Source organism: Neopelma chrysocephalum, unplaced genomic scaffold (assembly GCF_003984885.1).
Source record: "Neopelma chrysocephalum unplaced genomic scaffold, ASM398488v2 Primary Assembly neopelma1_96, whole genome shotgun sequence".
NCBI classification, from domain to species: Eukaryota; Metazoa; Chordata; class Aves; order Passeriformes; family Pipridae; genus Neopelma; species Neopelma chrysocephalum.
Genome location: NW_020897759.1, coordinates 912,261 through 939,713, shown reverse-complemented (window position 1 = coordinate 939,713; position 27,453 = coordinate 912,261). Strand labels below are relative to the sequence as shown.

At 39.3% G+C, this 27,453-nt stretch overlaps 1 long non-coding RNA gene across 3 annotated transcripts in view; it reads left to right on the top strand.

Annotated features, from left to right (window-relative positions):
- The first annotated feature begins 6,952 nt into the window (after positions 1-6,952).
- LOC113972758 overlaps positions 6,953-27,453 on the top strand; it is a 136,352-nt gene continuing 115,851 nt past the window's right edge. For all 3 annotated transcript variants that reach the window (XR_003535995.1, XR_003535994.1, XR_003535993.1), the window contains exon 1: positions 6,953-7,016. This is a non-coding gene — a long non-coding RNA (uncharacterized LOC113972758). The remainder of the gene's footprint in view (positions 7,017-27,453) is intronic.

The following is a 27,453-nucleotide window of genomic DNA, read 5'->3' as shown; positions in this document are numbered from 1 at the left end:
CTGTAATCCCCTGTTGAGCCTGACAGAACCTGTTTTAAGATATTGAGGGAAATAACATATAAACTCTGTAGGTTACAATTTCTGCTGTCATTACTGTAGTTTGCTGCATTGTTCTTTAGGTATTTTAGGGGATTGCTTTGTATGAGGAATGTGTTCCAACACCAATTTTCTTCTACATCTTTACGTTCTGTGTGTAATGGAGTGATGGATGGCTCAGTGACACGTACCAGAGAGTTTGATGGGAGTCTGGTCAAGAGTGGTTATTGCCAATTGAGCCTGAATTTAGCACAGGAATAAGGAATTGTACTTGACAGAGTGATTAATTATATCTGATAAGAATCAATAATCCACTGTCAGTTTCTCTGTATATCCTCTTTGAAAAGATGGACCTACAGTATCCATAGGATTTTGTAGCTGTCATTAGATTATGTGTGGAAAGGGAAAGGGGTTACATGTATGTGAATGTGGTGTGAAAAACTTCCAGGACTGCTGTGATCATCTAACTAAGAAATAGTTGTGCTGGTGAAAGTTAATTGGTTCATTTGCCACAAAATAAAGAACTATATTCCCGAAAGTCATTCTTTGACTCAGAATAGCAAGAAAATAACAGCAATAATCATCTAATTTTTTGCCTTTTTATTTTTTTAAAGTAGACTGATTATTTAGAAAGATAATTGATTTTTTTTTTTTTACTAGCAGATAACTGATTAAAAGAGAGGAAAGTATCTCTAATGGTAACTAGTTTAAAATCTTGGCATCTATAATGCAGAATTACTGTTACACCAAATGCAACTGTTTCTGTTATTTTGGTGGGGTTCTGGGGGAAAGAAATTCCTGTGATCATGATAGAGTTTAAAATAGATGTGTCTTTGTATTTGCTCAGTTGAGTTTCAAGGGTAGAAATGCTATTTCCGGATTCTAGGAAGGAGAAATAAATGAATAACTCTAAGTATTGTGCTTTGCATTTTAAAAAAACCCACACATGGATATTTCACCATTAGATCATGCCTTGCTATATGAATGATGAATCCTCTGAAAGAAACTTTCTCTGGATATTTTTAAACTAAGTCTCTAATTTTGGTCCTGCTGTTGAAACTTTGTTTGTGTGTCTTATAATAGCCCTATATTCCCTAAACTGCTTCTAAATGGAGCACACCTGAGAGAAATTTAATGCCTCAGAAATAGGATTTAAATTTATTTGTGCAGTCATGGGCAGAACACTGATATGCCAGGGAGCACGTGAAAAGAAAATTCTTTTGTTAAAAGTCTGCCTCCAAGCTGGCAAAAAAAATCGCTTGATGGGTTTCTTTGGCTCTGTCTGAACTCTTCCATCTCCCTGCATGGAGCATCATCAGCCAGCTTAAGATCACTCCAGCTGAGTAAGAAGAGAGAATATTCTCTGAGAAGAGACAATATTCTTCTGAAGAGTGAAATTCCTGTGGAGAGCTCTTACACTTTGGTAGTGTGGCAGTGCTGTCGTTCTCCTCCACCATCGTAGCAAGAAAACATTTTTTTTTCTGTAAATAGCAAGTCGAATCAATTCTCCAGTCACACTTGCTTATGGTTGAAGCTGGGGGAGATGGTCTAAAATGATGGAACAGCTTGTGCCAACTGAAAGATGCAATTCTACTCCTTCCACTTGTGCCTGCGTGTGGCTCCAGTGCTGTTCATCTGACCCCTCTGGGAATTGCTGCAGTTAACTGAGCTGGACAACCCACACAAGTGCAAAGTGGGAGTAGTTCGGTGCCGTGTCACGGGGCTGGAGCTGGATGTGGTGCAATCAATCCAGCTGCTGGATGGAGGGCATGGAGGGAGACAAGACTGCAGAGCCAGGCATGGAGCAATTTGGAGAGAGACAAGCAGCAGGACAGACAGTGGTGTGCAAAGAGCTCTTAGATTAGCTCAGCTGTCCTGCCAAGTGACTTTAAAGCCCGAGTACAGCTATCACCATCTTTGGAAAGAGAACTTGTTGTGAACAAAAGACAATTTTTTGTTGGAGCAGAGGACATTGCTAAGCAACTGGTAACACAGTAGCAGTTAGAAATATTTATGTGACATTATCTTTATTTTTTATGTGAGAGCTTTGCCTCTCTACCCCCAGATCTTCTGTGTTGTTTGTTCTGAATTCCATGGCTGAGGTTGCCTGGCACTTAGGTCTATTTTGAGGGTATTCTGCTAAATCCTTGAGCTAGATAAGATGCTTCCTATTCTTTTCAAGTCCATAGTGCTACCATATATATTCAGGCATTGGTGGTTCTCATAAGCAGATTAACAATATTTTGGGACATGCAATTGTCCTTACTGATAAAGTTGAGTTGAGACCCCTGGTGGCCTAGTGGTTAGCGTGCAGGACTTTCACTGCTGCGACCCCGGTCTCCTGGCCTGATGGAGGTCGTTAGCCCTGTGTGGCCATCCATCTATGAGAAGGACACTCTAAACAAACCTACGTCCTGAGGACCTCACTGCCATTGTCCAAGCTTGCTTGGCCCCGGCAGATGAACCTTAGGATTAAAGGGTGGGCTCAGTTCAGCGCAGGCTGTGTCTCACCTAAAAAATCCATTATTATATTGTAACTCTTGCTTCACAAGAGTGTTTCTCCTATTGTTTCTGTCACTTTTGTGATCTAAATGAGTGGTGTGCAGGATAAATGAGGCAGCTGTTTCCCACCTGTTTGCAGACCTCCTCTGCTGATATAAACCATCACACAGCTGGCCAGACGTTCTTGGAATATAATGTTCTTATTGCCTATGAGAAAATGTGCGTGTGGTTACTGAGCAATGGGCCAAATTTGTTCTCTTCTCCTTGACTTTAGTGAAGTTGACCCTGATCAGCACTGGTGTAACTTCAGTGCAAGTCTGGTGCTGTTATTCTGCTCCTGGAGTCAGATGTAGTCTACTTCTGACATGGCCTTTCAGATTCCTACACAGGCAAGAGTTATGCCTAAAAATAGAGATATTTTAGAGACTTACTGGATATTTGTTTCTCACTTCAGGCAACAGTGATTTGTATATTTGTTACAGAACTTTTGGGTTTTTTTTCCTTCCTTTTCATTTAGTAATGCAGTAATTTAAATGCCAGAAATGGCCAAAGCCCTAAAATATTTACTATTTTTAACTTTTTTTGACCAAAATTTGCCTCTAGGGTTTTTAATTGTTTATGTATTTTAGATTTTTTTTAAATTTGTTCTTGGTTATTTGTTCTTGGTATTATCTTCCCTTTTTACAACCTAAAAGATATACTTTAACTCTCGCACTGCAGAATTTCTACGATTAGGGACATCTGGTTTTTTTATAGTACTATGTTTCCCTAGTCCCCTAATTCTTAATCATATTGGCTTGGTTCTAGAGGATAGAATAATGTTAAACATGAATTTTTCCCCCCTCATTCTGCATTTGTAATCCTCTATGGCTTTTAAAGTGTGGACATCTCTGAGATGCAGGAAAAGACATGTAGGCAGATGGATAGTTTAATGACCTCATAGACTTTCAGGACTCAGTGTGTAAATTATATTAACTCCCCATGGCTTGCAGGCACTTTATCCTCGATCAGTTAAACTTCAGTTGTCAGACAAGAAAAAGAAGGAGAAGATGGGTTTCTACGTTAGGTTTGTATGAAAGTAGCAACCTTGAATAAATGTATTAACAATATTAGATTTTAGGGCTCTCACTTTCAAAAGGTTACTCACAAAGCTGTCATGTTGTTTCAGAACAGCAGCTTGTGGAAGGTAAGAATGCCCCACTAAATCTACCAAACTTAATAGGCTGGGATGGGGGTGCTGCTAAAACAAGACTGATGTGGTACTTGCACTTCCTTCATCTGAACTTTCAGATAGATTCAGCAAAATCTCTAGAGAGAAATGAATGGGAAAAATAATTGTGCTAAAAGGCAGAAGTCGAACACTCAGGAAAAAAAAATAAAGAAAGTGAATTATTTGGGCTGTTATTTTATCAAAAAGAAAAATAGCAGGCAAAGGAAAGCAGAAACTAATTTGGTTTTGGCACAAACGTAGCGAGCGTCCGAAGGAAAACTGCAGAGTAGGAAGTAAGTTTTGTACATGGGGAGAAATATGATGCAGTGAGGGGTAAATGAAGTGTGGCTAAATAAAGAAACAGAGTTAAGGTATGAAACACTAGGGTAAAGTATGGGGAAAGTAAGAATTCAGAGAATAGATGGCAAAATAACATCTGCCCTGAGTCTCACGCTGCTGCTGAGCCAAGAAGTGACTCTGCAGGTACTTTGTGGCTTCTGTGATGTGTCTTCAGCAGCACAGGAGGGCAATGTGTTAAGCTGATCTGCAGCTTTAATTATGTTATAGGAGTGGCAGGAGGTCAATAATATTTGTAATATGAGCATTTGTGACAAATCAATTGTATAATGAAAGCAATTATAGGATCATTAGAAGTCTGATAACCCAATAACTTTGTGATAATTACTTCTCAGTTAGAGAAATAATTTACCACAGGAGATGCTGGAATATTAGATACAAACACTAATGGCTATAGTCATATCTGAGGCATATGTGCCATTTAATATCAAGTTTGAATCCCATCATTCATCTGAACATTGCAGATTTTTAACAAACAAGGGCTGGGGTTGGAAACATATATATGGCTCTCTGGGTCCCTAAATAACTTGAGAAATATTACTTGATTGTGTCCTTTAATAGAAAGATGATGGGGGTTGTTTTGCTATTTGGGTTTGCTTTTCTCCTCAGATCAGCATGGGCAGGAGGCCCAGGGTAGGGAGAGGACTGTGAACAAGTGGTTGAGGGCAGAGGGTGAGAATGAGAGTCCACTTTTTTGACAGCAATTAGCAAGGGGCACTGGGTTGTATCCAACATGAAACGGTACCACATTCCAGTTCTGAAATTGGACTATACCTCTAGTTCACTTCTGAGATACACCCCTCACCCCCAGCCCCCTTCATTTCTTTAACCTGTGCAGCTGAATAAACTGATTTCTGAGAACTGTGCTTTTGAAGAAAATAGTTAGTTGTGTTCTGAAGCTAGTATGACCATAGAATGGTTTGGGCTGGAAGGGACCTCTAAGATCATCTAGTTCCCACCCCACTGCCATGAGCAGGGACACCTTCCACTAGACCAGGTTGCTCAGATCCCCATCTAACCCAACCTTGGAACACTTCCAGGGATGGGGCATCCACAGGTTCTTGGCAGTGGATATGATGATATGATTTATTGTTTATGAAACGGTCCTGTCTGAAGAAAGGACAGTTGTTACCTTTCACAGAAGCTTTTAAGCCAAACTTTTGACTATTGCAAGGAAAACTAATTTTTAGTTCTACAAATCTTGTACTTTCTTTGCTAGCAAGTAGTTTCCATTGTATCTATTGTGGTACTGCTGGAATTTATAAACAAGGATGTGATGCTGAAAACAAAGTATATGAAGAAGAGGTTGCCTGCGGTGTTTCTGAACCTGATGAGAGAAATCAGTGTGCATGCACATCATTTCTGATTCACTGTAATCATGCTGCTGGCACGTGGTCCCAAGGTTTCCCATAGGCTGTGGTTTTGCTTGCTCTTTGTTAGTCAGTTTTGCAAAGGTTGTTTTGGAGATGCTTAAAATGCTGACCGTGGCCCTCTTCAAACTAGATATTTTAAAGACAAGTTTAATAGTAAGAGAGATGAATAATTTTGAAATTACAGTAATATATTGAGAATTAAGTAACATAATTTTGACTTATGGGGAGTTTTAGTCATCTTCAGCATATTTGGGGTTGTATCTTTTTGTAAGTTAATCTCCTAGTCCTCAGGAACATGTTGGAGAGACGGAATTGCTGGTTGTCACTCATTCTAGCACATTGCTTGGAGTGTCATGACACAGGAGTGTTTCATTTAATTCCTCACCTTAAGGAGGAACTTGGATCCATAAAAAAAATGAATCAAATCTCTATGGCAACATCTTAATATTTTTGTGTAAATAGCAGGCTTTCCCCATATTTCTTACCCCAAGGAAGATCATCCTACTGTATATACATGTATGTGCATTTAGATGAGCACTCTCACACACATACATATGTAGTAGCCTTTTAAAATTAAAAACATTGAAGAACTGAAGTTCATCTTCTGTCAGAGGACAAAATATAGTAAACAAGTGAAACACTTTGGAGTTCCTACTGGTATCCTATGACACAGTAATTCAGAATGGTTCCTTCTCCCAGCATTGTGTGCCAAAATGTTTGCCTGTGTTTACATTTAGTAGTGTTAAAGTGCATGTTGCTCTGGATTCCACTGGTATTTTTCCTTGTGCATCCATTACATACCCTGCTTCTTACTTACTTTTTCCTCAGTCGCATCTCCAGATTTTACAGTTATTTTTTCCCATCAGGTGGCTAATTGTAAAAAGTGAATTATCAAAAGCCTGTAGAGCCTCCAGGAACCCATTAAAAACTCTGCTCCCCTGATGAGGATTTTCTGCTTCGACTTTCAGCTGAGATTTGTCACTTAATCAGCTTTTAATTTGATTAGCATGTGACATGTATTGACTTTGTTTCACTTTAGGTTCTCAGTCAACATTTCAGAAAGGACTAGGTCTAATTTATCCACATAAAATTCTAACTACATTAAGCAATTTTCTTTTTAATATCAACTGTTAATCTCATCAAGTTAGTTGAGATGCTTTTCCTGCAAATATATCCTGGTTGGAATTAATTATATTACCATAAATTAATTCTTTGTTTATGAAGATATAACTAGATTGTAGTTTATTCATATGAACTATTTCATTGAGTGGAGAAATAATAAAGTTGAAGTTTCTGGAAATAAACCAGTTTCAGTCTGTTTTCAAAGTAGTTCAGATTTTGGGGTTGAGGGTTAAAGGTACTGCTGCTGTCACACTTGGAATGGAGTGCTTAGTATTAAGTGGGATTCAGGCTGGTGATGGGTGTGAGTGTGATTTTTTTTTTGTGAATAGTAAATATTTTTGTGGTTTTATAGGTGGTGGAAAATTGTTTGCAGAAGTTGCAGGCCACCATTGGGCCTTTCGGCACTTAAGAATGAGGTAAGAGCTGTGTCTTCCCTCTGTTTTGTTACTCTAGATGCAAAATGTTTGTTTAGACAAAAATTTATATGTGGTTTCCTTATGGTAGTACTAAACTGAGATGTTTATCTGTTTTTCCAAGTTCTGTGACAGCAGGTGTGAAATATAAACTGCATTCCTTGATATTTATCCTCATCTATAATATGGAATAAATGAAACTAGAAATTTGCAAATAGCTTCTGGTTATCCAAAATTTGTGTTGTGTCCATCCTCATGTCCCGCTGCAGCCTCACCCGAACTCCAGAAAAGTCTCTTTATGTGCTTTTCATTTACCTACTCTAAAACAGGTAAGAAATTGTTTTATGTATGTCTCTGATATGCCTCTTTAAATTAATCAGTGTGTTAAAACTGTAGTGAATTTTTGAGTGTAAGCAATACTTGGATCAAAAATCAGTTAGAGAATCATACTTAAGAGTAACTTTACTGTGTAAAGCAGTAGCCAGATTTTGAAGGTGCTTCAGCCAGTAAAACATTTGAGTCTTCTTGGCTGGCATAAATGAAATTAGTGGAAAGAGAGTCTGGATGCTCCTTAAAATGCTTTCAGGAAAAAGTATGTTTTGGAGGCTCCTAGGTCAGTTTTTGAACCATTTAACATTGGTTTCCTTCTAACATTTTTAAGGAATGTAAAGGCACAGTGCCACTGTGCTTTTGTGTCAATTGAAATGGGAGGCGAGTCCTGTTCGTTTCAGCTACCTGAATAGTACTTTGCAGGAAGAGTGATGTGAACTCACAGCTTTCATTGGGAGATTTAAAAAATGCTCATACTCACATAGTCCTTCTTGTGTATAGTGGTTGTTTCTCTTCACCCCTGTGTGTTGCAAAGTAATTAATTTGCCAGAAGTGTTGATTGTAACTTTGGCCACTCAGGCCAATGTCCGATAGTGGTAGGGGATATTCTGAGATCTCTCCTCCTTCCTCTCCGGCTGGCAAGAGTTTGTTTGGCTTAGATCACTTTTGTTAAACTTCACTTAAAGGTAAGGAACAGCTCACAGCAAAGGGTTGCTGCACATCCTCCCATGCCCCCATGGCAGCACAGTGCTGAAAATGGTGAGGGCCTAGTTGCAGTTCAGTGCTTAACACACAGTTTCTACCTGTGGGAAGATTTTGGCACGGTGTTTTTTCTGCCCTGAGGTTAAATGTCATATTCAGCACCTATTCTTTATTATCTAATTCCTGATGTTTCTAGTTTTATAATGTTAACATAAGGCACTCAGGATTCTATCAGCTTAAACTGGCCATTAGAAGTTCAATTATATATAGTATTAGCTCAAATAGTTATTATAGTAATATGGTTCTATGTTTTGATTTTATTGCTAGTCCGTCTTTCAACCTGTCTTCTAATGACTACAGACTAATTAGTACTGTCTGCTCACACTGCTATTGGATTTCAAAAGACAACACAGCAGGGAAAACTATTGCAAAAATGAAGCATTTATGTTTTGAATTCAATGAAAATTGCAGAAAATGTGAGGCTTTTAGATTAAGGATATGTAATGTAATTAAGGCTGCATGGATTATTTATTCTTTTAAATTCTCTGTCCAGTGTGTGTGAACAGTGAACCACACACCTTCTGTCTGCTCTCTTCTCTGTAGGAGCACCCTCTCTTTAGTGTTTCTAATCCTGAGGTCTCAAGTGTTTCTTTGCTTGGAACTGAAACAGCCACTACAACTTTCTGAAATTCTTTTTAGAAAAAAATGAGAGGAGCTTTTCTAGAAATAAATTTTTAAAAAATCAACCATATTCTCTCTCTACTTCCTATTTGAAAATTCAATTAATTTAAACATGAACAAATAGTGGAAGTTTCTGCCTTCAAAACCCTTTTCCATTCATTTTCTCTTGAAGGGAAGTAGTATGTGGGCCTGAATTAAGAGCAAGGCAAGCTCTCGATTTGAGGCCAAACATGCAGCTTATATAGAACCATGGAATGTTGTAGACTCTAAAGTATCTCCAGAAGTCATTGTGTCCAACCCTGCACTCACACCCATGGCAATTTATAACATGTTACTCAGTAAAGTCACTGTTCAGCTCTAAGATTCATGTTTCTTTGGGTTTGTGGCTTCATTGTTTCTGTGTTTCTCTTCTCTTTTTGACATAAGATTTGCTTGTATCAGGGTGAATTTATGCTGATACTTTTGGTCTGTGTTTGGCCCAGACAACTGTAAAAGTTTTGTTCTTTCCCTTCCAAGTTATGAGAAAACAAGTACTGATAAACAGGTACCTCGTCCTTGGAGAGAGAGCTTCTTGTATAAACTGTTTTAATTGGTGTTCTGTGATTGGCTAATCATCCTCCAAGGCCGCTTGAAGGAGAGACTGAAGAAGAGAGGATGAAGTAATGCCCTCAGACTCATTTGGAAAAGACCCCCCAAGTGCAGTGCGTGGGCGCAGGGAAAGCCACGTGTGCGCAGAAGAGATGCCCTTACATAACCAAGGGGGTGGGACTGAGGGCCTCTGGCTGGGCGGTGCTGGCCACACCTGCCCAGGTTGAGGTCACTCAGTTAATTGTATAAAAGCAGATAGTGCTTTCTTGGAGGAGAACTAGCTTCACATCAAGGACAATGTTGCCTTTTGGCAGGGACACCTGCCAGTTTGTGAACTTACTGACTCTCCAAGGGTACAGCTTCTGCTGTGGGTAATTATGGGAATTCTAGGTTGGTAAGAACTGGGTGACTGGGTAGGTTGTGCTGGGGGCTTGTTTCTCTCCTCCTTCCTCTTTTTTGGGTTTGTTCGTTTTGTGGGCTACCTCTTGGTAATAAACATCAGTTTTGTTGAGCTTTCAATGGTGTCATGGTTTCAGGTTTCAGTATGTCCGAACCCCTCCCTAATACGTTTGTTGTAAGCAAAATTGTTTGCAAACAAGAATTATGCTTTATTTGGGGAAACCTACCCTTTTTTTGGAACCCAGGAATTTATCCCCTGACTTGTCACAGTATTGAACTGCACCCTAGCAGAGCTGTGCCACCCCACCTGCTGTGCTGACCGAGGGACAGCCCCCTGTTTGTCTGGAGTTTGTCTCTTCTTTGATCACCTAGAATCCAGAGGGTACTGAGCAGCCTTGGAGTTGGTGCATTGAAACCAGCCATCAGCAGCCAGGCTTCTTCCTGGGAGACACCTCATGCATCATTCTCACTCCCATCCAGTTCACTTAGAGCAGTTTCATACAGTTGCTATAGCAATGCTCCTGTTTGTCCTTCACGGGGCTGCAACCTTATGCTACATTGAAATTTTATTATATAAAGTACACTATTAAGAACTACTTTGTGTGGTGTATTCCAGGATCTAAAGTTAGGTGATGTAATTTGCATGAGTGTTGGAGGGTGGTTATATATGACCCGCCCTCACACCAACCTCTGTGCAAAGAGTCGTGACATTTAGGCAAAGGAATCCCAATATCCTGCAGCTTTCACTGAATGCTGATGGCTGGATAAGAGGGGCTACTCTGCCCAGAAATTTCAATTCTTGCTGTGGTAGGTGTGCTCCATCAATTTGCTCAATGGGAAGGAATCCACTGTTGCTGTTATTCATCCTCACTGTCCACTGTAGCCTTCTTATTTCCTTAGTAATAATCACATGGTCTCCTTATTGATATGGGTGATTTAAAATTATGCAGTAGTTTTTATTGTACCCCTCAAAGAAAATGTAACCAGGAAAGTAGAAAATCTAGGTGTGGAGTTCAAGTAGAATGACAGAAGATAATGTGGCCAACATTTCTATTAAAGGCTTGGGACATGTTATTTACAAGTACTTTGTATTTTATACTGTAATTAATAGAAGGTAGCTAAAGGACACTCTCTTTGACAAACTGATTTAGGGTAATTGAGCAATGGACAACCTCCATTTTAAAAATGTCAATTTATTAACACAGTTAGGAGCTGTATCTAGCACTTCCAGACATCAAATCCGTGAATTTTATTCAATGCAGTAACTTAGTCTAGTTAATGACAAGACAACAATTTTGTTTATCTAGAGTGAGTCACTGGTTAGAATTTCTTTTGGGCTCTAAGTCATTTGGATGGGTGGTCCAGTCTTGCATGTAAAGTGATGAATTCTTATTAGCAGCAGAATTCACAGTTTACCTTTACTGAATTTTGTTGTCACATTTGCAATAATCTCTACAAACTCAAAATACTTAGGGGGCAAAGGAAGTGCTGCAGCTAATCTGAATACAGAATTTCTTCATGAATTGCAGAAATTAAACCCTTGCCATGGGCAGGCAGAGAGAGAGAGAGATTTAATTACACCAGTATCAGTAAAAAAGAAACAATTCTAAATGCATATGGATAAAGAAACCAGCAGCAATGTTCTTAGCTGAAAAGTTTTGATCTTACCATGCTTTTTAGTATTTTTAATATGGTAGCATAAAACTTCTTATCTGGTTAATGTTATCATATGTGAACAGAAATCTTGACCTAAGAGCTGGAGAATGAATTATTCATATTTGAGAAGAAGGAAAGAAGAAAGTTCAGCCAGAGGTGAGAAAACAGGTGACCTGTTCAGAAGGGAAGAGGAGATAGGGATTCTGTTCCTGGCCTGCTCTGTGACCCTGGGCAAGCAACTTTATCTCCAGCTTCCTCCATTATTTCTCCTACCATTTGCCAGTCTTGGCTATTTAACCTCTCTGAGGCAAGGATCGTGTCTTGATCACTGGGGCTCTGATCTTAATTGAGGCTTTGGCATTTGACGGCAAAACAGGGAAGAATTAGCAGAGTTTACGTGTGCCTGTGGGAGGATGCTTGGAAGCCAAAGTGAAGCAGGATAGTTACAGCAGTAGTTAATCCCTCATCCCAGGAGCAGGTATGCACCCCTAACACTGACACGGGAAAATGAATGCCTGTGGTACTTGTGACATTAATGGACTTGCTAAAATTGTAATAATGTATTTCCTCTAAAGAGTCATTCTGGCAACCTGACAAACCACCATTTAGCTCTAACAATCAGTTTGATGTTCATTCTGAGCAATAGACTTGTTGATTGCTTCGAGAAGACTGAAGCTGCAATTGTCAGACCAGAATAAACTAAGGAATTGAAGTGCAGAGGGACAGAACAGGGCAATGACAGGTCACTGTTTCCAAGCTTCTTGCTGAGTTTGGAGATTTGCACCATTCTCTTTCTGCCATCAAGGGTCTTTTTCTTACCTTATTTTTGCATGTCATCTCTGTTGTCCTGTCAAAACTTTGAGCTTTGTCTGCTCACTTGCACAGCTCCCACACAGACTCCTTTCCTATGGACCGCTCTCCTATGCTAATTTCTGCCAATATTCTTCATATTCCAGTGTCTCAGAAGAATGCAGCTGTGGAACACGTTGGGAATAAATTGTTTTATATTGACAAAAAATCATATGCCTGTTACGTTCTTAAAGAGCAGGGATTGGTTCCAGCAAGAGCCCTTCAGAAGTAATTAACTAAAGGTTATTAAAATCTGTGTCATATATGAAAAACTCTGACCAACCAAAAAGCAACACAACCAACGAAATATAACTCCTCTTTCTCTGTCTCATGTGTGGAAAATTACTTTTTAAATGGTATTTTAACCTCTGCTCTTTGTCTATATATAAACTATAAGCAATGTAGTGTATGCAGCTTTTCTCTTCTCTTTTAGGAGAGTGACAAAGCAGACCAACCACGTTGTGTCCCATGCTCCTTTGCTCCTACTGTTTTGCCATTGTCAGTTTTATTTGTGTAAATGTTTATACATAAGAACTCTTTAAAATTGCTTATTGTGAACTCCATTCAAAGGAAAAGATGGAATGATTACTTATCACTTCAGGATAGAGTGCATGAAAACACACTTTGCCTAAAACTGGACTGGGTAATAAAATCAGCAAACTGGAAATATGGTTTATCTGTTTTTCAGAGGAATCTTTGCAATTTTGTAGGAAAATCAAAATCCTCATTTTCAGTCAAATCAGTTCATTTCTCTTTTAATAGAGTGGCTGTGTATGTTTCTGTGGAGGTGGCAAGAAACTAGGGAGAAGGCTGACTACTATTATCTACAAATCTTATATTTAAATATATAACATTCAAGACAGATACAGGGATAAATTTAAGTGTCTCTGGTACACGAGTCCATTTCTTTCCATATTCCCCAGAGAAACAAATTTCTTTTCGGCAGTTTCCTGCCATTTCCACAGAACTATGAGGTTGATATTTCTCCTGAGTGAAGAAAATTTATTGCTGTAATTTCTTCAGATACACTTAATATCAAAATACCAATTCCTATTGCAGAACGAACTCTTAGTACATTCTTTTTGTGCATTGCTTCTTGCCAGCTGTGCCAGAAGATAGAGTTATCTTAACTGTCTGTCCATACGGTTAATATTATTTTGAATGTTTGAAAAATACAACTAGGGAAGTGAAACAAAGAGATAGAAAAAGGGCAATTTATATAATTTCTATTTTGAGACATGACTGACTTTAAATTTCATTTGTTTAATGACGTTTATTCAAATTGATCTTCATACGTTAAACGTTGTCAGAATCCTTATTTGAGCTTTAGTTATGGTGTTTTTATGGATGGAATGTAGGCTGAAAGTGAATTGAGATAGTTAGCTCGGGTCAAATCTCTTGGATTTTATGGAATACATGTCCTAGCAAGAACTCAGAATATGAGGACATGACAGGGTATATTTCTGTGTTCAGCCACTAGTTACTACTGAGTGCTGTTTCCAAATTGTTCTTCTCCTCCCTCTCTTATAGTTTCCACAGATCTATTTGTGAAGCTCATTTGTGGAAAGGGAACTTGGCCATTTTCCTTTCAAACCTGTTTTTTCATTGGAGTGCGGCAATTTGATGGAATCCTCACAGATTTAGAAATCACTATAATTGTTATTGCCTGCAAACAGTTGTTTAGGAGAGAGGTGCACTTTCATGTCAAAGGAAGGTGGGCAGCCTGGTGTTACAGAGGATATTTAGAATGAAAAATTTACCTGTAAGACACAAGAATTCTGCAAAATGTCAGTGTTATTCCTTCAGGCTTATCAACCTTCACTGCAGTTGCTCGTGTTCCATTTGTGCCATCTATCCCAGAATCTAAACTGAACTAATGTATAATAAATCCACAGAAACCCTTGTGATTCTTACTCCTATTTTGGCTTGAGAAATTAATTTTTCGGTATCGATATTGTTAAATTACTTTTGGAAACTTTTAATAAAACCCAGTTACAGTTATGTCACTCAGGTTGTCACTCATGGTGCCTGGGAAGAACTGTTTTCAGTTGTTCTCACAAAAGAATTTGTGTTTCTGTCTGTTGGGCTTGGCTGGAATGTGAAGATTAGAACTTTGCATCCAATTAGAAGTAGGAATTTTAAAATAAGTTGTCCACTTATGCATGAGGAAAATGAAGCCAGAGTAGAGATCTGGCTCTATTCTGCTTAGTGTATGCTAATGTATTCTTCTCAGTGTAATCTTTTACCTTGCCTAAATAAACTTTTAAATGCATATTTCTCTCAAGGTGCTCATAGAAGTTTATGTGAGTCTGCAGTGTGCAGCAATTCCCAGAAAAATAATACCAGGAGAAGTCACTGTGAATTGTGTTGTCATAAAAGCTAGAATCATTTATTTCCCTTTACAATTTAAAACATTGCACAAGACTCTCCAGGGTAGAGATAACATCTCCAGCTGGCCTGATTTGTGTTACTAAAAGTAACAACACCAAAAAAAGTATTGCCTTTTATAATTTAAAATCGAATATATCCCTTATTACCAGAGTAGGAGGAATGCATTTCACTGTAGTTCTCATGGCAATGTCCATCAGGAGGAAAAGAAGAAAAGGAAAACACCCTCGCTAAATCACAGAACATCCTGGATCGTAAACATTTGGTAATGTTGATTAGAATTCAGTGAAAATTAACTTGAAATGGTTCAAGTAAAAGCAGTGTTTGTGGACGCTGTGTGTATGATGCATCTTTCCAAAATTAGTCTTTTAAAATGCTACCTGTTTTGACATTCTGATTTGATTTTGTGGCTTTTTTTGTCCCTCTGAACAGCTTTAGTTGTCTCTTCCTTAGCGACATGAAAATATAAATCAGCTAAAGGTTACAGGAATTACGAAAATGCTCTGCAAACCCTGGTGTCTGGATAGGTGGGGTTGTTTGTGAGAGGCAGTGACACTTCCCATCAGTGTGTGAAGAGTGTCTGGAGGCACGGGCAGGGCAGGACATCTCTCTGTAGAAGTGCAAGGAGAAGGAAAGGCCATAGGGGATACACTCTGTAGTGCTCCAGGCTCTTGGCAGTAGGGTAGTACATCTAAGAGTTCTATGAAATCCTGAATGCTCTTATGGGTAAAAGGGTAAAAGTCCATCAGCATTCAAGTGTCAAAGCGTCCTTGACTTCAAGGGAATCTGAGTTAGCTCAGCTGGGTAAAAGCTAAAGTGAAAGGATCAGACAGGAGTGGATGCTGTTACATAGCTCTGTGTCACAGAAAAGGGAGAGCAGGATCCACGTGCATCATCTCTGTGACCCTTCTGGGGTTGTCACCAGACAGCCCTGATGGATAGAGCTGTGGCTGAAACTGTTACCTCTGATCACTGCTGCTCTAGTGCATCCTTTTGTTCAGGGTTGCTGATCCCCCTGCAGTGACTGGAGATGTGAGTTGAATTCCAGCCAGAGGACCCTTTGAACCCTCGGCCACTGTTCGGCAGTAGCTCAGGCACACACACGTGTTTTCTTCAACCAGCACTGCCATGGCTGTAGTTCTGGCAGAGAGGTGGAGCACACAGCAGTTGAAGCTTGCACAAAGGTTTTCGTTTTGTTGTTGTTGTGCAAGAGTGAGAAGCCTTCAGTTAATTTGCTGTCCTAATTGGTCTGAATTAATCGAGGGTGCAACTCCATTAGCTTCAGCTGACCCTGCAACATCATTAAAATGATAGAAAGGTATTGATATTTCCCTAATGCAGGCAAGAGTTTGTAAAAGGAGTCATACTAATTCTTATATAATGGAACTAAGACTCTACATATACTTTACTTTCTGTTTTGTAAATATATTCTCTCAAATAAAGCATGGATTATTTTAGCTTGTAGCACTGGGTTGCTCCATGTATCAAACCCATTGATTCTTTTGCAAAAAGACGTTAATTGCAGTTTTTGCAAAAGAATCAAAGTATTGTAGACAAGGAGAAAAGGAAGAAGAATTGGAAGGACAATACAGGCTCTGGAACAGAATTCATAAACTAGTGATGTTCTAATGGTAAACTAAAAAGTGGGTACATTCACCTGTTTGAAGTAGACAAAAATGTAAGTGATGATTGGCCCAAATGAGAGTGGGTTTTCTGGTTTACCCCTAGTTACAATGGTTGTGCAAAGGGAAGCTGTTTATGTAGAATTTTGAAAGGGTTTTGGAACTACTCTTCCTACCAAAGGGAATGTCTTATGCTGAAAAGCAAGATAACCTGGTTGATTGTTGTACCTGGACTTCTTTACACTTGTCCATATTATTTTTCTTTTCAAGAAATACTCTTGCAATATAGTTAGATTTAAGTTCTCAATGCTCTTAAGCTATATTTTTGCAAGAATATTTTTTATTTTTTATTTTAAATTCTCCTTTCTTTAAAAAATGTTTTACTTAATCAATACCTAAACTTCAATCAGTGCTGCTAAACTTGTGTACCTTGGAAACTGCTCCTTCTATTTCTGGCATGAAAAGGGCTTTTATATCTGGAATATTTTCTGCCTTTCCCAGGAGTGCTAGTTGGTCTAGTGAAAGATACTACTTCTACCTAAGACAACGTTTCTGTCTATGTGTTTATTCCAGCTGTTGTAAAACATGCTGGAGCAAAATATTTTGGCACTGTTGCTACCATAATCAGTTTACAAACCAGCCATTGTTTTTTCAATTAGTCTTTTCTAAAATGATCTGCCATGTGATAAACCTGAGCCCTATATCAAGATTCTGAATGGTGAACCTATATTAGTTTTAATGAGTCTACTGAAAACATACTGGGTCACCTGAAAAATACTTTGAGCCATATTCACTTGATTGAGCATCCTTTTGTTTTGGTGATAGTTTTTTGACAACATCCTTTAGGTCTGTATTTCCCTGTGAGTATCTGCCTGACATTGTGACTGCTTATAGACCTGGAGCAAAGTGGACTCTTTAAAAGAAATGTAAGAAACAACTGTTGAAATGGGTATTTCCAGAATAACAGCATAGTTCAGTATGTTTTTCCTTGACCTTTCAGACCTTGATGCTGGCTTAGTTGTGTAGGCTTGAATGCAGCAAAAGCAGGAGAAACAGTAAATGGGATTTTGCCTAAGGCTGGCAGTCTTTTTAAAGAGGATCTGAGGGCATTCTCAGTCACTTTAGGTGGTGATATTACTGGAACTAAGAGGTTAGTGGGTCTCCACCAACTGTTGTATAGAGGATGTTCCTTTCGAGCTGTCACAGCCTCAGACGGGTCCTGTCCAGAATCTGTGTTAGCTGTAAAACTATGCTTGACTTCTCCAATTCCAGGGCTGTTATCTTTTTTTTTTCTTTTTTCTCCTCTTCCTTGTTAAGTTAGAGATCTGGCTGAGTGGAATAATAGAATAATAATAGAATTGAGGAAAAACTACCCGGGAACAAGGCAATATTCCTACTTTGTGTTTAGCTCTGAACTAACCCTGAGTCCCGTATGTCCCTCTGTGCCAAAAGCAACTAAGTAAACTCCTAATTTAGGACTTTAGAGGTCCAGGATGTGCCACCACCATTTGCCTGAAATGCAGATTCTTTTCTGCCCCTTCCCATCTGGAGGCAGTGGAACCAGCTGTGTTTGCAGTAGCAGAAGGGTACATCCAAGGTAAGAGTTATTACTCCCTCTTTTTCTTCCTGACATCTGAGAGAGGATGTTGTATTGTGTTTGCTGCTTGTCACAGCCCTGTCCCTGGCTTTGCTGAAAATGTATTCAGGGTGCTTCTTCAGGAGAGCTTGTCCTGCAGTTAGGGATTTGTCCTCTCCGTAAACACAGAGAGGCTTTTATTTGGCTGAGTAAGGAACAGTTTCCTGCAGAACATGCCCTGAAAATGGCAAGAGCAGCTTACCAGTGTGGAGAGAGAGCAGGGTATTGAGGAAGGAAAAGAGAAGTCTGCTGGGAGGATTGTCATTCATTAATTCTACTTACAATTGAGAGAGAGGAAACATTGAGTAAAGATCTGTCTCCCTTTCTTCCCTCACTTAACTGCTTCTGTCCAAATAATAATGAAAAAGCAACTATTCTCTTCCTCTCTTTTTCACTTTTACTGTTGTTTACAGAAAAACCCTACTCACTTCGGTATGAAGTCTGCACATTTGTTTCCATCAGATTTATCTGAGATTCCCCCCTGCCCCCCTGCTTAACTGGCAACGGAGGAAATGCTTTGGTGAAAATCCAGACTCTGCTGCACTTTCTACCAGTCTGTAAATGATGCGTGACAACGGGGCATAGATACTTAGATTTAAAATATATTTCTCTGAATACATTGATAGTCCAGACTCTGCTTCTTGGTTTCTTGCTGCTTATTGTAGATGACATATTTGCTCCAGAAGCTGTATTCCAATAACTCTGTGATTTCATTTGGGTTTTTTTTGCAAATACTTTTTTTATTTATGGCAACAGAATCAAAGCATCAATGAATATCACTGAATAAAAAGATGTGTCGTATGTATAAGAATAGAGAGCAAACATTCCATAAAAAAAGAGAAGTAAATTTGGTTTTGTTGCATCATAAAGTCGTAGGATAACTCAGGTTGGGAGGGACTTCCAGAGGGCTCTAGTCCAACCTACTGCTAAATGTTCTGTGGAGACCACAGAACTGCTCTGGGTAACCTGTTGCAGTACCTGGCTATCCTCTGTGTGTGGGGGGGAAGTCTTAACCTCTCTTGTCCCACCTCCACTGCACTGTGTGATATAATAAATCACCTCTCTCTTAAACTTGTTGCTTGCTTTTGAAAGGAGTAGTGAGGATATGTGAGGAAATATAGTGCAATATTTATTTTGACTCCATGGGGCTGGAGATACAGTACACGGTGGGCTCAGAGTTTACAACTGGTTCTTACTGTGACAAAGCGGAAAGCTGTTGAAACCCTTCTGGTGTTATGGTTGGTAGTTGTTGTCCTCCTTTGCTTCTGGAAAGTTTATGTAAATCCCTGAGTGTGCCTGATAAATGATATCTGTGATCTCTGATCCAGCTCAGAGATAGGGAAGTATTTCACTGTGATCAGTCTGTGTGGCTAACAGCATGAGGATGCAGGGATAAAGAACTCCTCTAAATTGGCTTTTCTATCAATAAAGGGATAAGAGGAACTCTAACTACAGACTGGAGACTGTAAAGACTGAAGAAAAAGGAAAACTTTGAAAGGAGTGCAATGCTGAAGATAAAACTAAGACCGAGTGCAGCCTCGTAGAACAGCTCAGAGACTGGCAGGCTGGCCAGTTTTCACTGAAAGGGGTTTAGGGAGAACTGCACCCTCTGACAGAGGGACTGACTCCAGTGGAGTTTTCATGACCACACTGAGCAGTTTGTTTTCTGAGATTGCAGTGGAGATAGCACTAACATAAAACTCAATTTTGTTTCCTGATAATTACCTATTGTCATTGAAGAAGCCTGACTTGCAGATCAACTTCTCTTCATGGATTCTGATGAGTCTTTTAACGAGAAAGAGGAATGAGTAAGGTGGAGGTAGTTCTGTGAAGCTGAGTTAGTTATCCTCTGTCTGTCCTTTCTCAGTATTTCTGTATGGGACCTACAGAGGTTTAAATCAAAGGGCTCATCTAAATGAGACCCAAAGCATGAAAAATTTCAGACCAAGTTCCTTCTGTTACCACTGAGCTGAATTCCTGTTGAAATTCCTGCCTTTTTGACTCAAACTGAATCATTAGTGATAAAATTATCAGAGATGCAACCTAATCACTCTGTAAAATGAGCAAGATTGTGTTTTGCTCTCTGCTAGGTAGTTCTATTAAGATGACATGTTGATCCTAGAAATCATTTGCTGTGCACAAAGCAGTGATTGCTCTGGTTGTGTATGTGCCTCATTAAATGTAATAGGAATTTCATTCTCAAAAAAATGGAAGAGACACCAGAGGAAACTGGCAGGGTAGAACAGTGGAGATGCTGAACACAGACTCCTAGTACAGCCTGGATAATGGGCTGAATTACTGGGAATACTTGATCTGAGAGAGACAAGCGGCTTGCTGTTGATGTAGTATTGGTGTGAGCTACTGTAGGGTCATTCAGTGGGTCTGTGTGCATTTCAACAACAGAATAATCTCTGTTCATCTGAAAACCAAGGGGAAGAATGGTGTGGAAATAGTTACTGGAGTAGAATAACAAATGGATAATCCTGGCATTGTTTTAGCCAAACAGTATAGGATCATCTCCCTGTTACTCATTGCTCTTATTTTGTTTTCCCTCTGTAGATGTCTGATACCCAAAGTAGTCATCAACACTTTCCCATTTTGCTTGAGAGTCAAAATTCTCAACAGCAGCTGTGCTGTTTTCTTGTTACTTCTGTGCACAAAGGAACAGAGCACAGGAACTGCTTTTCATTACAGTTCTTGAAGGCAGTGCAAGACTTAAATTAGAATTAGCTTCTGAAAAAGTCATGTATTGTGGGTAGGAAATTGGTGCAACATGTGAATTGCTCCATGGCTAATTGCTCCATAACAAATTTATAATGACCATTTTTAGTTGATACTAATAACTATGTCAGGTACTGAGAACAGTGTACTAGATGGGCATTTAGAAGTCTGTCATGTGTTACTGTTGCTTAATAATGCAAATTTGACAGATTAAATGTAACGGTAAAAAGAAGAATCTGTTTTTAATGCCCCATGGTATCAAACGTGTCAGCATTTGTGCCTTAGGTGGTTGTAGCAGGACTAGGGACTTGCAAACAGGATGAGCAAATCTTCTGTAAACTAAAATGTAATTTATATAGGGTTATACTTCTGGTAATACTCATATAATTATTAAAATGCGTCTGATGACTTTGGAAGGTAGTTGGAGACAGAGGCTGCCATAACATGAATGAAGGGACCCTGCCTGTCTGTATCGTGTAATGGGGCAAGTTGGACTCCCGCAGGCAGATGTGACAAGGGCAGACCCACAGCTCAGTGTTTCACTGAGAAGACAGCACATTTCTCAGCTACAAGTAGTGCTTCAGCTTCTTATCTGTGCAGGACCTGATGTGCAAGACTTACATCTGCATCCAATATGTAGTCTTAGGGAATTGGAGGGAAGCTGCCTTCGGGAGGGGGTGAGTTAGTGCTGAGGCGGCACAGTGGGAGATGCAGCCTAATGATCCTCATCCCCTGCGCCTCCCACATTCAATCTGAATCTGATTTTGCCTGGTCACACCAGTGGCACTAACACGATGGTTGGAAATTCTGCTTTACAAGTGAGATGTTTGTTCCCTGGTGCTTTAAAGCCATCAGGATTCTGAGCCCACTCTGAATGTGAAGCAGCTGTGGGACAGCCATCCCTGGGTGAAACAAGCAGTGTGGCTGCACAGAGCAGTCCCTAGAGCTGGGCAGGAAGATGCAGCAAAGCAATGGTACTGCAAAGACTGGAATGCAGATGAGTGGATATCCTGAGTATCATGTGACAGTGTTGAACCAAGCTGTTAATCAGACTGAACTAAACTGGGATGTTCAAGACCTTTACAGAACACTTTTATGTTCTGAAGGAGCTAGAGTGTTGCTTTTGACTGTAGGGTGATGTCAATTGTGCTTACCCAGAACATTATTTATTTTGTTATTTACTAACTTGTAAAAGACTTATGAAAGGAAACTGTACTGTGGTAAAATTCAAGGATTTCTTTTCCTTTTGGCTGGGAAGGCAAGAGAGCAGAGTCTGAAATTCCATCCTCTTCAACTTCCCCAGGTTCCTTGTACCTGAAGCTCTTCAGAATAGTTCTTAAAGGAAGTGTTAGGGAGGCAAGTTGATAATAGAGCTTATGATATGTTTCCTTTTGGCTCAGGCTGCAGTATCATAATGCTTTAATTCCTTGGTTCTTCTTTCAGGTGACTGGACCATGCACACGTGAGTACCTTTGGGAAGGTACCATGCACTTGGGTCATGTACAGGCTGAGCTGTAACAATTGTGCTGCTGCTGAAGAGAGATGGGAATCAAGGCTCTCCCTTGTAATTGATAGATCAGGGATGCTGATTATGTATTTGCTAGACATGGTCTTTATCCTTTCCTGCCACCATGACATTGTTGGATATCTGGTTTTATAAATTCTGATGTCAGCAAGGGTGAATTGAGCATAGTTTGTGTCCATGTATAATCATCTAAAGAGAACAAAAGTGAATTTTTTCCTGCTAAATCCCTGGAATGCATTACATCAGTGTATTATCTGCCTCATCGGGAGAGCCTGTAAACTGTAACATACATCATCAAAACACTCTTCCTCTGATGATTCATAACGGAACATGGTGTATTAGAGGTAATATATTTTAAAATTGCCATGAACCACCAGAATAATTTATACTATTTTTCTATAGAGAGAAGAGAAAACCTGCATACATTTTCTAGTATATAGAACTTGCACCAAAGTTCACAATGTTAATGTGTATTTTTATATTACGAAATCCATTCATGTGTTAAGTACACCCTGTACCAGTGGTGAGTAGTGCAAAGCTGCCTTTGCTGCAGAACTGCTAAAACCATTTCATTCATCATATTCATTTAGGCAGATACTGGATGGGAACTAAACCAAACATTATACCTGGGGTTATTCACTTTTCGTATGACAGAGAGGAAAACAAACATGCTTTGATTAACACCATTGCTAATTTGTGCAGTCATGCCATCACAGAACATTTGAGAGAGAAACCAAACAGATTTCACTCTCTCCTCTTCTATCTTGTGTTTCACTGTGGTGACATTGTTTCCTGAAAACCCCTGTCCTGTGACCAGTTCATTATCTTGCAAGGAGAAAGCTGGGGTGAATTCTGCTGACTTGCAGAGACAGACATTTCTGTATCTACCCAGGTAAACAGGCTAGTGAGGAAGCTTAAAGCAGAATTGCATCTTTTGCAGCTGCTTCTGTTTCACAGTCAAGTTCTGGAACAACAGCACGGGAATGCTTGCTCTTACATTTGGACAACTTTGTTCTGAGCTGTGGGGGGAAAGGTAGGTCTTTCACCACAAACAAAACAAGTTCTTTTGCAAACATTAGCTTTGGTGCAGTTGCTTGGAAGCCTATCTGAGCATTAGGGCTGTGTAGATTTGAAGACTAAATCTTTGGAGATCAAAAAGGAAAGGTAGGGTTGGAAATCTGGGGTCTTCTGAAAGGAGTGGGATTTGGAAAGATAACTCTGTATAGAACCACTGGTAAATTGCTGCATAAGAAAAAAAGGAAAGAAATTGAAGATCCTTTTGCTTGTTGCAATTTACTGTGTTTTTTAACTTATAGCTACTTATAAATGGAGGCATTGAGCAGCGTACAATCCTGAACATTCACAGGTCAGATTATGTGACCAACACATCTGTTCTGGAACAAGCAGCAGTCACAAGTATTGAGGCCATGTTGCTGAGAACACAGCTGTGTTGGGCAGGGCACGTCTCAAGGATGAAGGACCAACCACCGCCTCCCTAAGATCCTGCTTTATGGTGAACTTGCCAGTGGCTGCCGCAAGAGAGGAGCCCCAAAGAGAAGATACAAGGACTCCCTGAAACAACATCTCAGCCTTGGCCATATTGATCACCATAACTGGTCTACTCTAGCCTCCAGTCGGGAGGCCTGGAGACACACCATCTATAACGCTGCTGATGCTTTGAGAAAGCACACAGGATCACTCTTGAGGAGAAAAGACAACGCAGAAAGAATCGTGCCCTGCAGAATATACCACCTAAGGAGTCTTTCTGCTGTGCCTTTTGCAACTGGATGTATCTGTCTCGTATTGGCCTTTTTAGCCACCAGCGTGCTTGTAACAAACATGGGTGGAGCCCTTCCCAAATCTTCATTCGCGAAACCCAGTGATGAGATGACTTATAAATGAAAACTAATTATTCAGTCATACAAATGCCTCCTTCTGTTCTTCCTTGGAATCATGGCAACTTAATTTCTTGTAGCTTCTTTGGAATATTACGTCAACTGACTTCTTCAGAGAATTCCCACAGATTTGTGCAGTGTGACTTCCTTTTACGCAATCCATGCTGACCTTTTCCCCATATATCACACCTACCTATGTGCTCAAAAATTACTCTTGTAATAGTTCCAAGCAGTTCTCCATCTGCAGGGATTCATGTGCAGTAATGTGCACTTGCTTCTCTCCTGAACTGTTTTTCGAAATGGGTCCCTTATGTGTGACTTCTTGTACTTGGGCACTTTTAAGCAAGAGGCTTCAAAGCACAGTTGACTGTTCAACTGTTTCTCTGTAGATTTGTCCAGAAGGTCATAGGTGAACACCACCTGTGCCCAGCGACTTGTTATTGTTTAGAGTGTTCAGAGTAAAAGTTCTTATGTCGTATTAAGGTGTCTTCCAGCAGCGCTTTGATTTGAAGGGGGCAGAAAAATACTATGATATGCTTTATACTATGAGGGCATCCTACAAAGGAGTATCTTTAAGCTGTCTTATGGTAATAAAATAATTTAAAATTAACCAAAACAGGGTTTTTTTATTGTTTAATACAATAACCTTATGTTCCCTGAGCACTCCTTTTATATCTTAAACAGTGACTGCTTCTACACATTCCTAGACAGGTATTCTATTCCTTATATGTCTGAAGAAGGATATATTACTAGGTTTTATTAGTTTTATAAGCTGATCTTAAATCACTTTCTGTGTCCTTTTACTTTGCCTGTGTTCTTACCTTTAGCCTGCCAGTATTTATGATCCTGTGTATTTCCTTTGGACAAACTTCAGTTTTCTGAGACATGCCTTCTCAGTATTTTAGCCATGGTCTAGCCACATCTGCTTTTTCATGTGATGTTTATAACACTTTTTTGGTTTCAAAGGTAAGGAGTTACCTTGAGCCTCCAAATTAGTGTCTTCCCTTATTCATAAAATGGTTTGGGTTGGAAGGGACTTTAAAGATCATCCGGTTCCATGGGCAGGGATGCCAACCACTAGACCAGGTGGCTCAAAGCCCTGTCCAACCTGGCCTTGGACACTTCCAGGGGTGGGGCAGCCACAGCTTCTCTGGGCAGCCTGTACCAGGGCCTCACCATCCTCACAGGCAAGAATTTCTTCCTGATATCTAATCAAAATCTACCCTCTTTCAGTTTAAAGCCATTCCCCCTTGTCCTCTCACTACAACCCTTGCAAAATGTTCCTCTCCAGCTCTTTTTCAGGGAAACGTACTTGTGCGTGTGTGAGAATTTAATTAAAGTTAAGTTGAGAAACAAACAGAAATGCTTTGATGTTCTGATAGTAACAGTCTAATGCAACACGATATTTAGAGAATACTTTCAAAAGAGAGAAAACAAATAAAAGGATTAAATCCAGAGTAGTATTTACCTCAAAACATCAACATTATTCAAGCCCCACACAATTAATTAATGTAGCACTGCATTCCATGACAGTTAAAAGAAATGAAGAATGAAACTTCTTGATCCACATCCATTCTTGATCTCCCTAGCAGGTCTACTGAAGATTATAGGACTAATTATCAAGTAGATCAAATTAATCTTGTGTGGAACTATTAGCTTTTTGGTGTAAAAGCATTGCCCATGACGGCATTATGATACAGGGGCTGTTGTCATGGCAAGGTATCTCCTTTTTTTTTTTTTTTTAATCTTTGGGTTAGTCCAGGTATAAATACTGAGAGAAAAAGTAGAAATTACATTTCTGGGATTTTAGTGAAGGATGACTGGAAAAAAACCCAAACAAAGCCTCTCACCAGCTCAGCTTGGAGAAGAGTATTGTTGTATACAATAAGCAATGGAACGATTAAAATCAAAAATTATGCAGAGAACCTTGAATGTCTTGATGACTTGGCAGGAAAGTCATCTAGTACATGTGCTTTGTTTGAATATAATTTTGAAAAGTGCTTGTATTTTTAAAGTGAATTGCAATTTTACTCACAATCTGAAGTGGGACAAAGAGTTAAAAGTCCAATGGCTGAAAATTCATGCAAGTGCTCTGTTCATGTAATTTGAATTAATACATTGCAACATTAATACATGAATTCAGTTCACTGTGAATTTCTCTAAAATTCTGGGTTGAATTTTAGTATGTGAATCACTTGAGACTATAAAGAAGAAACTTTCCTTGGTTTCTCATATTCATTAAACTTGCAATGAACTTTGCAGTTATGTCACTACTGTACTGCCTTTGCTTCATCCAGGGCAATGTTTATGTGCATATAAGCTCTTAATACATATTTCAGTTTATGAAAAACAAATCCTGTCCTGTCAGTTGTGCTCACACCTCATTGCTCTGTAAAACCTCCTTCAGGAAGCTGTTCAGTGAAATGTTTTGAGAGGAAAACCCTCACTCCAGGCTGCTCAAAGCTGATGGATATAAGGAACTTGTCCTAGAAAATGCATGGTCATCCTGTTTCTTTCTCTGTAGATTAGGATCTTGCTCATTTTGCTTCCCCTGTATCAGGAAGTTTGGCAAAAGGGCTCTTGAAAGCACATACTGTATAAAGCTGACCAAGAACACCATGGAATGGTCTTCAAACCTTTACTGTGAATTATCTTTATCATAAACTGTAGCTAATGACAACACTTCTTTAGAGCTGTTCAATATCATGATTTGTAGGTAATGTTATTTGTCATCTTTTATTTTTTGCTGATTAGGAATAGCTCTAATTTGGATCACCTCCTCAGGTTCTGTAGAGCTCTCAGGCAACGTGAAGGTAACACAGTAGTTGAGAAATTTGTTATTCAAGTACAAGTACTTCTCTCTCACCTGAATTAGATGTTCTTACTTTCATAACAGATATTTTTTGAACTAGCAATGCTGCTTTCCAAATCTTTTATGTCATTTGACAGATGCACTTAAAATTTTATTTCAGCTATTATTGCATATTATGAAACTGTGTAGAAAATAAGTGTAAAAAAAATTTGCAACATTATATTTTAAAGTTATTAGTTTTTATTTTTATGCTCCTTAGCATTAGGTGGCACTGTTTTCCAAGCTTACCTTTCACAAATGACTCTGAGAATTTGAAAGCTGAAATTGAAATGCCATCAAGTAATGGAGGATTTAGTATATTTACCTTAAGATAATTTAATTAAAATGTGACAGTGTGAATTGGAAATGTATTGACCACTATCAGTTGGAAATATAGAGACTTTCTAAGTTAATGCTGTTACAGTTTTGGATTAATACAGCATCCCATAGATACACTGGGCTTTGTACCAGTCTAATACAGCCCAGTAATGGGGCCTTTGGATTTACCTTAGTGTACTTATGGCTGGTTCAGGTGTGACTGACACTAAACCAGAGAATAGTTCATCTCCATTTTTACCTGCTTCACTTGAGGAACTT